At 31.4% G+C, this 11762-nt stretch overlaps 1 long non-coding RNA gene across 6 annotated transcripts in view; it reads right to left on the bottom strand.

The window, feature by feature from the left end:
• LOC105296968 overlaps positions 1–11762 on the bottom strand; it is a 57570-nt gene that overhangs the window by 30904 nt on the left and 14904 nt on the right. For 3 of the 6 annotated variants that reach the window (XR_002782118.1, XR_002782116.1, XR_896313.2), the window contains 2 exons: positions 10875–10933; positions 8399–9932 (listed from right to left, as the gene is read on the bottom strand). This is a non-coding gene — a long non-coding RNA (uncharacterized LOC105296968). Of the gene's footprint in view, positions 1–4790; positions 5383–8398; positions 9933–10874; positions 10934–11762 lie in introns of those variants that run through there. The other 3 variants (XR_002782115.1, XR_002782114.1, XR_002782117.1) reach the window with 3 other exon arrangements.

The following is an 11762-nucleotide window of genomic DNA, read 5'->3' as shown; positions in this document are numbered from 1 at the left end:
TCTTGGTACTCCTTCCATTTAAGTATTCCTTGCTCAATTTCCAAATGTTAAATATTATAAATGGCTCAGTGTTTCTTTTTTCTCTATATACATCAACTCCCTGTGTTATTTTGTTTAGTGCTGTGGCTTAAAATTCTAATATATGCTAATGATTTAAGTTAATATTTCTACTCTTCACTTTTGCATGCAACTGCCTACTTAACAGCATCACTTGGATGACTACAGGTAATATCAATCCTCTACCAATCTTCTATTGAACAGTTTCCTAGCCCTAAATTCAGTTATAATGAATACTCTAATAACCAGCCTGCCCAGAATAGAATATTTTGCTAAAACACATATTCTACATTCCACATTCTCTATTCTATTCTATTCTATTCTATTCTATTCTATTCTATTCTATTCTATTCTATTCTATTCTATTCTATTCTATTCTATTCTATTCCACTCTATTTTAACTTTGGCATGTGTATAAAGTCCTTTTATCTCATGTAGAGAGTGCATAAAATTGTTGGTTAAACAAATTCAGGTAAATAAAATATTAATGGGTTATGATTTTAGCTAACTTTGCATAACAAAGAATAAAACACACATATATATTTTAAAATATTAGCAATTGTACCTTCCTCTTCTCAAAATCTTGTAGAGTAATTAAGTTGCTTAACACACACTGAAAACAGTTGTATGTCTCATATCCTTCTATGATTTGGGTTCCTTTACTAATTCAACTAATCTACTTCAGATCTTAAACTAACGAAACAAGACAAAGCAAAACTATTCAACCCACCTACTCATCAAACAAATAAAATACCTCTATTGTAAAAAAATCCCTTCAGCACTAATTCTGAAATTCTATTCAATTTTTCTTCCACCTGAAAACTCTCTTTAACTCTTCCCTTTTAACCAATGAATAGGGCTTTTCATGTGCTATAAAGTTCTTTCTTTTTGAATCTGGCCTAACATTTTGACTTGATTTTGATCTACAGTGTATGACAAAAATGGTGTTCATTCATAAAGAACCCTTATAGTTTCTATTGTGTCTCTTGGAGCACACGTATTTAAAGTTCTCTTGTTCATCATCCAGCTACCATGCTTTAAAAAGTGACATGTAGGTAGGTAGGTACTTTAGTTCATAGTCTAATTTGAGCCCCAGCCAATAACCAGCATCAACTACTAACCACATGAATAAGCCATGTTGGATATTCAACCTGTTTGTCTCTTCATATGACACCAATCTCAGCTACCATTTCACTGTAACTGTATGAGAGACCCTTCACAAGAATCCAATGGAACTTAGTCAACCACAAAACAATAATAATGACAATAATAAGTTGTTGTAAACCACTAAGTTTTAAGGTAGTTAATTATCTGAGTGTTATCTACAACATTGAGATAGTTTTAAAATGATAGTTGATATGAAAATTAATAAAACATAATTTAAAATTCTTCATTGATTAAAATGCTGTTATTGATTTATTGTTTTAGAAATTGGTTTATCAGCTGACCTATAAACTAGCTCTATTCAAAAATTATTTTCAAAATATTCTAGAATTGAAAGAACATACAGTAGTATAAATTTATTCAATATATACAGAAGTCCTAAATTAAATATGAAAACTTATTTTTATATTGATTATTTGAACATTGTAAATTATATAAACTAAAAATAATTTTCATTATAGAAAGATAGACGTCAGGTTTATAAAATTGTATTTGTGTCTAATTTTGGGTCATTGGTATTTTTCTGATGAAATAGTATGTTCAATGTTGTCATATTTTTTTCATAAAATTTTCTGGTACCTTCTTAAAACTGCATTCCATATTTAATGCATTTGACTTGTCTGAGAACAAAGCATGCTAAATGAAGGATATTCTCAATTCTATATTTTGACTGAAATGTGTACAGATTTTAGCCCAATTATTTTAAAGATCTACTCTCATTGCTATATTTCAGTTATTTTATTTGAGTTATTTTCTAAGATAAAACTTGTCAAAAAAGTTCTATTTATTTATGATTCTTTTGACCATTTTAGCAAATTTAAATGCTGCGAAATCTTAGACCTTTTTAATTTCGTTCCACATCCAAATAGATTATAATTTTATTCAATGTAAATAGGAGTCCTATTAAAATACTCTTCCCACAAATATAAATATTTCAAAATCAAGAGTACAATTTAAAAATACACTTCTTTGGTTTTTCATGTTTTCTATGAACAAAATTCAGCATCTTTCTGTTTGCATGCTATTTTCTCAATAGCTATAATTTGTTAAAGCTTTAAAAGATGAAAATTTGGGGGCATTTTATTAATTGGGTACTCTGAATCTGTAAAGATTTTTTTAATGCAATCAAAATATTGCAAAATAGTTTAATACAAGTATAAGAAATAATTTAATTTGTGAAGTATTTCTTTATAAGCTCAAATATATCTAAAATCAGATTAATGTTATACAAGAAAAAAGTTTTCCATACTACTATGATGAAGTACTTTTTTTAATTCAGTATAAAACAAAGTCAATGTAGTGACTTTATCTGATATATATATATATATATATATTAATTTATATACATACAAATTTTGGCAACTATGGCTTCTATTTCAGTGGCTAGAATTATGCAGCTTGTCTGAATATACTTGTCAATTATATGTGCCACACAACTAATTACAAAAATATTTCTGCTTTATAGGCTTCTTAATGTAATTTAATTCTAAATATGGAATTTTATCTGAATTTTTGCATTCACAATGTTAGATATTTCAAAGAAATATCAAAACTCATCCTTGATTCAATAGATTGTGTGAAAAATCATATATTATTGCGATTAATATTCTATTTGAAATATCTGATAACAGGATTATCAAACTTGCATCATTTAACTGATGGAAAGTTCTACAAATAGAGCCAACACTGCTCTATCCTCACTTTTTAAATGCACAAGAATTAAAAATTAGATAAATTAATTGGGAATAACAGTTATTTACTCTAGAAAAAGTTATTTCCAGCAGAGTCTTATCTACTCGTATTCAAAGTTGAGGCTGATGACTTTTCAGCAGATTAGGTGTTCTAATTTTTACCTGATCCATGGGCCCAAGATAGATAAATGTCAATGAGAGTGTGTAAAAGTTACATATACATGTTACTTTCCTGGGATGCAGAAATCCAGAAGGTAAGTTTTACATGGTTCTGACATTGGTTAATGAAATTAAATAGGTTTCAAGTGTACAATTCAATAATATGTCACATGTATATTACATTGTATGTTCACCATCCAAGGTTAAATTTCAAAAACCAAATATTTGACCCCTTTTACCCCTATCTACCTCACTCTTAGTCTCCCTTTCCTTTGGTAACCATTAATCCACTGTCCGTGTCTATGAGTCTCTGTTTGTCACGTTTGTTTGTTGCTTTCAGTTTTATATCCTACATATATATGAATGAAATCGTATAGTTCTAAACTTTTTCTGTCTGACTTATTTCACCAAGCATGATAATCTCAAGAGCTGACCATGTTGCTGTAAATGGCAGTATTTCATTTTATGGCTGAATAATATTCCATTGTATATATATATATGTACCACATCTTCTTTGTCCAATCATGTGTAGATGAACACCAGTTTTTTCCATGTCTTAGCCACTGTGAACAATGTTGCTGTGAACATCAGGGTGCACATCTCTTTACGGATAAATGTTTTCAAGATTTTTGGATAAATACCCAGAAGAGGGATTGCTGGATTATATGGTTATTCTATTCTTGTTTTTTTTTTTTTTTGAGGAACCTTTATACTATTTTCCATAGTGTCTGTAACAATTTACATTCTCACTAGCAGTGTATGAGGGTCTCTTTTTTCCCCACAACCTCTCTAACACTTGCTATTACTTGTCCTGTTGATGACAGCCATTCTAACTGGTGGGAGGTGATATCTCACTGTGTTTTGATTTGCATTTCCCTAATAGCTAGTGAAGTTGAGCATCTTTTCATATGTCTTTTGACCTTTTGTATGTCTTCTTAGGAGAAGTGTCCGTTTGGTTCTCCGCGCATTTTTTGATTGGGTTATTGTTGAGTTGTATGAGTTCTTTATATATTTTGGAAATTAGGCCCTTATCAGAGGTGTTGTTTACAAATATATTCTCCCAGTCAGATGGTTACGTCTTTGCCTTGTGGATTGTTTCTTTTCCTGTGTAGAAGCTTTTTAGTTTAATATAGTCCCGTTCATTTATTTTTGCTTTTATTTCTCTTGCCTTTGAGATAAAATTAATAAAATCCTCTCTAATTCCAAAGTACATGAGTTTAGTACTTATATTTTCTTCTATGCAATTTATTGTTTTGGGTCTTATATTCAGGCCTTTGATCCAGTTTGAGTTAATTTTGGTGTATGGTGATATATAGCAGTCTAGTTTCATTCTTTGCATGAGGCTTTCTGATTTTCCCAGCACCATATTTTGAAAAGGCTTTCTTCATTGTATATTTTTGGATCATTTGTTGAAAGTTATTTGCCTACATATATGAGTGTTTAATTCTGGACTCTCAATTCTGTTCTATTGGTCTGTATGTCTGTTTTTCTGCCAATACTATACTGTTTTGATTATTGATGCTTTGTAGTATCATTTGATGTCAGGCAGAGTGATACCTCTGGCCTTGTTCTTCTCCCTCAGTAAAGGACATTTTTAATCTAGAAAAAAATCTCTATAGACATTAGTAACACCTTCTCTGGGAACAGACACGCCTGCTAAGCTGAGCTGGCTCAAACCTGAATTTATGCTCCTGTTAACCATTCAGCTTTGAGAATTGATTTGTGAGCCATGTGTGTGTAGAATTTATTTACAAAAAAATTAGAAAGAAAAAAATGTATAGAAAATAAAAATGAAAGACAAAAAAAATCCCTGAAACAAAAGCAGAAAAGTTAAAAATATGAAAGAATTATAATAAAAACTTTAAAAAAAAGTAAATTCTCATAAACTAGTTCACTGCTGCTAAATTATTTTATCAGAAAATAAAAATGGGTTTCCAAAAATAAAATAATTAAATAACTATGATTTTATGTTAAATCATAAAAGCACTTCAGTAAAAACCTCAGGAACCTGTGAGTTCAATGACCTCTATTTTCTGTGTATATTTCAAATATATCTAACCTGTATTATTTGTTTATATTCCCCACAGTCTGTGTAGGCAGGTGGCCTGGTGGCTTTCGGGCATTTCTCTGGCAGTAAATACAACAAAACCATGTAGTATGCTTAGTGGCCAGCAAAAGTAGCAGTGTCCAATGCTGCTTTTACCTCCTTGTACCTAGCAACCAGACGAGACACCTTATCCCAGCACCCTTGTTTTATCAGCAAATGTCCTGCATGTCATTGTCTTGAAGGCAGAGGATGGTTAACCTGCATCTGGAAAGGTTGAAAATAGAGCAGCAGGTTATCACCAGTTGACTTTTGTATTTATCCACATATTAGAATGAAAACTATGTCTGCTGTTCGTGTATCTCATTCACTACTAGAGGAAGCTAATTCAGAAGCTGGAAATACAAAGCAGAGGTCTAACAAAACCATTTCATCTTATCTTACAGCAAGAGCAGTAATAACATTCAGTGAAAAAAAAAAAAAAAGATGAAACATCTAAGACTAATCTAAATCAGAATGCAATGATGGTCAGCACCAATTGGGACTCTTCCAGGCTAACTGAGATGGATATATGATCTCTGTTTCTCAACCAGAAGTCTGCTACCCTCTTCAATTAATGAGTAAAATATTGACATCACTTATAAATCCTTTACTGTCTGCTTCCATTGGGCTTCAATTATTCCACACTCTTCAGCTTTCTTTGAGCATTTGTGTACTTTGTTCTTTATAGATGGATAGTTTGCCATTTACTTTGTATATTTCCCCATTATATATTCTTAGTTAAATCTTTTTCCATTTGTATTTGTCCTGTTATTTTCATTGGACTATCTGCATTCGTAAGGACTACAGCCATTTTTATAAATCTCTACACATAAATATTGTTGATTTACTAACCACATGACTCTATTTCGATGTTCATTTAAAATTAATTTACATTTAATGAATATAATATTTAATGGTAAACATTTAATAAACTAAAAATCCACTTTTTTTTTTTTTTAGATTCCTTATGTCAGGATTGGAGGTAAAGAGAAATCTAATACTTTTTCTGGACCATTGTTGTATAAGACTCTTATGCTTTATTATTGTCAAATTGGTTATTTAATGTATTGAAGGTTATTTATCCAAAGTGACAGCTACCATAGATATTTTCCTAACTCTTTTTGATAGTTTTAAGTTCATCTAAAATGTTTAAAATCTCAATAGCTTTCCTTCAAACACAAATGTCATATTAAATGGGAAAACAAAGATTGCAATACACAGGCCATCCCCAATTTTTAATTCCCTTAGAAAGAATTGTTTTTTTACTTATTGATGACATATTTTTGATTAACTTTCTTAAGTGATTCATTATAAACTTTAAAATTAAATCTTTTTTTTTTCTCACAAATATCACTAGGGGTAAGGTATACCCACAATTGTAAAACTTTCTTGATAACATACAATTATCAGAAAAAAATAAAAATAAGCACATACCATCAATATAGACATATTTATTCCCTATAAATTATATGTATGAACTACTGTACTAATAGCTTCTAGGCGTAGAAGCTTTGTTGTCTGACTGGCTGATATACCTCTTTTCTTCCTTGTTAACTGAACATCAATTCTACTTGGTTGGTGATTGGCACAGTCCTTGGGGACTGATCATTCTTAGTCTCAGATCAGAACATCCTTCTCTCCTGTTGTCAGTGGTTTGGTCTGAAAGTAATCATGAGAATCAATAGCAGCCAATGAAATACAAATGATGTCTGCCAGGGATTTCCAGGAAAGGTTTTTTTTTTCTCTAAAAACAAGGCCATTGCTAAAAAGGAGAGCCATCTATTGTGCCGACTCCTTTGTGCTGACTTTGGAGGCAGTTGCTTAATGACATGAGCCTAAAGGTACTGCAGACATCATGGAAGTTGCAATTATAAGGATAATGAGAATGGTGGAGTGGCAGAACAGAGGATTCCTGAGGAAACTACTGAGCTGCTGGACCAACTCTAGCACTACCTAACTCTAGAGTTCTTGAATAATTAATGCATATGTTTGTTTCTTAATCTATCATAGTCTATTTCTTTCAGGCTACAGAATCCTCACTGATGAATCTATGCACATTATAAAAGATTTTTTAAAAAATAAGTTAATTGAAACTAGTAATGCTTTTTCAAAAGTATTTTACTTAACATTTATTTATAAATAGTCCAAACGTGTTTTTATTCTTCCTAAAATATATTTAGTGATCCCCATGTCATTGAATATTCTCTTATTTTTGAAAATCTTGGTTTATCATTTTGTGATATAACCGTGATGGTGTAGTTCTAAGTTCCATTTATTTAAAAGCTTGTTTCAATGACGGTTATAAGGAAAAAAAGGATTTATGACTGGAGTATTTAGATCCAAATCAAAGAATACATTCTGGGCTATACCTTCTAAATTTAGTTACTTAGAGGTCAATTCTAACTACCTATTACATAGAGCACAAAAGCCACCTTTGAAACTTAGTTAGGAAATGTCCATGTAATTGTTCTTGCATACAAATTGTAATTGTATGTCTATATTTTTAATGAATGAATACAAACTCTACTAGAGTTCTTTATTTTGATCATTAAAATAGAGTACTAAATTCTGTCTTAAATTTTAAATATATGTATTAAATATTTTTATAGGTGAAATAATTATATAATTTTTTGCTAAAAAATAAAACACTTAATTATGGAAGCAATTTTAAACATCCAATTTAGAAATTTCTTTCTCTAGTGTGTCTTTCTTTCCCTTTTTATTTTCTACCGAAAGGAGTCACTTATTCATTCTCTGTTAAACTATCTACTTTGCCTATGAACACAGATTAAATGTTTATTTATTTATTTATTTATTCATTTCTCTTTCCTTTGGCGGAGAGGTGAAGTGTTATCTGGCAGATAGCATGCTATTGACTCACATATCACACACACATGTTTGCAAATTTGAAACACTTATCTTTTTAATAAAAGAAATGTATTTAAGTATGACAACTCTTCCAAGTATTTTTCCATGATCTAACTCAAAAAATTCTGCATGCCACAAAATTTTTTTCCTATTTTCACTTTTGATATTATTACCAAATGTCATTTAGAAAGATACTGCACCTTAAAAATCTTCTTTTTAATGAAAACTTAACCCCAGATAGTACTTTTTTCTAAATGCAACTTTATCACTAAAATAGCTTGCCTATGCATGGTGCAGTGAATAAGTGGTATGTATGATGCTATTTCTGTGACTTTTTGACAAATCATTTTTTAAGTCAAAGCAGTTATTTCAACAGTATTAACACATAATTTTATTAAAGATGTTTTGTGTTTTTAATTAAAGGAGTAGTTTAAGACTTCACCCATGCTCTTTCCCTCAAGACAGAAACCAGAGAGGCAGCTAATAAAAAGTTAGTTATTCATTTTAATCTAACAAATCTCATAAACTGAGTCATGCTAGATATATCTGTACATGCATTAAACTATATGACAAACTTTTTACTTGTAAGCAACTTGTTCATCTATGTTGTAGCCTATATCAGTACTCTTTCTTCTCTTGTAATCTATCTTTATATTTATTTGTTCGAACCTTTATCATATTTGTCTTTATCTTCCAATCTTCCAAAAATAATTTTGAACAAAAAAATGAGATTTGGTTCATTAGCATATCATTTTACATGTATTACAGCCACAATTTTGAACTGGAGCAGGAAGAGCAAAGGTTACATTCAATGTTATTTGATAACGGGTTTGTCTCCTGTTCCTGCTCCTTCTCCTTCTCTTCTTCCTTCTCCTTCTCCTTCTCCTACTGTTGTCCTTCTCATCTTTCACTATTAAATAAGGACATTTTAAGTTTATTAAGATTAATGAAATTGTGTAAAATGTTCCTTTGACTCTCATGTGATATTTTTTAAATATATGTTTTTATTCTTTGTGTTCTGGATATTTGTTTCTAAAAAGCCTTTAAGTCATTATGTCTTCAGAGTATTACTATCTAATCACTTAAGGCACAAATATATACCTAAGAGAACTTTTGCCACTAACAATAGTTGACATGAGTCTAAATTTCAAAATGTCTTCTTGGCATTTTCAAAATTTTGGTTAGATTTTTGGCATATCTGCCTAATCCTGATTGTTTTACTTCAAAACCCAATTGACAACAAGTTTGTGTTAAGAGGAAGATATGTGCCAGCTCTGCAGTTATCTTGTTGGTTACTTAATATGAATTATTACTGTCTGGGATTTCTTTGCAAGGAAAACTTCTAAGATACTTATGTATTTTATGAGAATTAAGATATATGAAACTAGATAATATAATCCATTTGATGTCATAAGCATACATCAACTGTAATACAGCATAAAATGCTGAAAGTAAATGAACAGATATAAGTACTCCTGTCAAATTCTGCACATTACAGAGTGCCCAGTCTTCTCTCAGAATTAGTCATATACCATATAGACTGACAGTCATCTGGCTTATATCCTTGGTGAAGGTATTAGTATCAATGCATATATCAAATAGTTAAAGATCTGAGTATGTTATAATGTTTTATTTCCACATCCAAATGCATCCCCTCTATCACCCCCTAAATGTACACTCCTCACTCTTCTAGGAAGCTACCCACTAGATGCAGGCTTACGTTGAATGTAATCTTCTGGTACAATGAATTATCAGGAGATGACTTCTGTCATGACAAGTAGATGCAAAGAAGGTCATGGGTGTTATATGTTGATGTTCATGAAGGAAAATCAATTCCCCTCATTCAAGAAAATTGATTTATGTTGTTTTTTAATGGCAGTGGATCCCTGGTGTCTCTGGGATACATCCTAGAAAAAAGTAGGTATAGCATAGTTATAAAGATACCTGTAAGATTAACTATACTTTTTTCTGAGACTCCATACCTATTAGTTGTTTTCTGTTTTAAACAGATTTATCGACATATAATTCATACATCATTCAATTCAGCTATTTAAAATAAATTTAATGTCTTTATTAGTAAATTCATAGGACTGTGCAATCATCACAACAATCTAAATTCAGAACATTTTGTCCTTCTCTCAAAGCCCTAGGCAACCACTAATCTACTTTTTCTCTATAGATTTGCCCATTCTGGACATTTACTATAAAATAAATTACATAATACGTGATCTATTGTGGCTTCTTTTACCTAAAATAATAATTTCAAGTTTCATCCATGCTGTAGCATACATCAGTACTTCTTTCCTTTTTATGAACAAATAATATTTTGTTGTATAATTATAGGACTCTATCGGTTGATAGAAATTTGAGTTATTCCATGCACATTACTATTGTGTAAGTTTTTGTATTTTTATATGATGTTACCTTACTGTTCATAATTAATTGATATAAAATGGATTCTTATAAAATTTGAAAAAAATATACCCTTCCTTATAATTTTTGTAAATTTTTATTTACTCACTATAGGGTTTTTGTGGCTACATTTTTCAATATATGGAGAAAGCTGCTCTACATTGATAGAGAATAATATCAGTATGAAGACAAGAGAGATAGCAGATAGACTAAGAACCCCAAAGGTATCTTCACTGGTTTCAGTGTGGAGAGGGCTAGCAGCATTTTGCCTTTCCTATTATTTTGTTATTCATCTCTTCCTTAGATTATTCTGGTCAATATACTCCTCATTCTTCAACTTAAGAAATAATTAATAGTTCTCCCAGGTAACCTGATAAAATAATCTTATAAAAAGAATAAACTCAATGTGGAATAGCAAAATGTTAAGGGAACCTTACGCTGTTGCCTCTAATTGGCCACTTGGACAGACGCCAGGGAAAGGTAGCTTGAGAGGACCCTAAAGAGAGTAGAAAAATCATTGTTACTAGACACCGAGAGATTTAATTAAGTATTGCAAACACACATACGCAAACACACATACACACAATCAACACTAACAAACAACCAAACAACACTTTCCTCCCTTGTTATTGCACCAGTTGGCATAATAAGATGGAAGTGTGAAGTTAGATCTTAATTAGGAAGTATAAGCCTATGAGGGTGTACTGTGACTTTTTTTTTCCAATTTAACCTGCTATGCTAAACTTCCCTCTCATAAAGACAAAGGTGGAATTTCAAGAGACTGATTAGTAGAGATTAAGGAAGCCAATAATAATTGAGACTGACATCTTATTTCCTGGTTGACCACATGCTTACATAGTAAACTTGCCTATCCACCTATGTGCTTATGGGAGCATGGAAAGTGTGAGAAAGGCAGATAATTGCAGAGAGCTAGATAACCGGGCAGAAAGAAAGATGAAAAAGGACACCTGAATTCTTGGAGACTCAAGTGAACAGTAAAAATTAGCTTAGCTTGCATCAGCTTGCTGTTTTGCCATCCAGATGAGTTGGCCATCATGCAAGTGAACCACAGCATATGTCTATTCCACCAAGAGCAGGACTTGAGGGTGCTGTAAAAGCTTAACTTAGAGTAGATCTCCCTTTTCAGCAGCATAAGCGCAAAGGGATAATCAGGGCTCACAGGAAGACTCACACATGAATCTACCTGAGAACCAGCACTGGAATTCCTGCTGCATGAACTGTACTGAAACACCAGTCTTGACTGGAGAAGCAGTGGCAACCAAGAAACAACTATAGCAAGACACTTTTCCCTTTCCAGCTCCAGA

The sequence above is a fragment of the Pteropus vampyrus genome, unplaced genomic scaffold (genome assembly GCF_000151845.1).
Source record: "Pteropus vampyrus isolate Shadow unplaced genomic scaffold, Pvam_2.0 Scaffold133, whole genome shotgun sequence".
NCBI classification, from domain to species: domain Eukaryota; kingdom Metazoa; phylum Chordata; class Mammalia; order Chiroptera; family Pteropodidae; genus Pteropus; species Pteropus vampyrus.
Note: the sequence above shows the minus strand (reverse complement) of the source record. Positions and strands in the feature narration are given on the sequence as shown.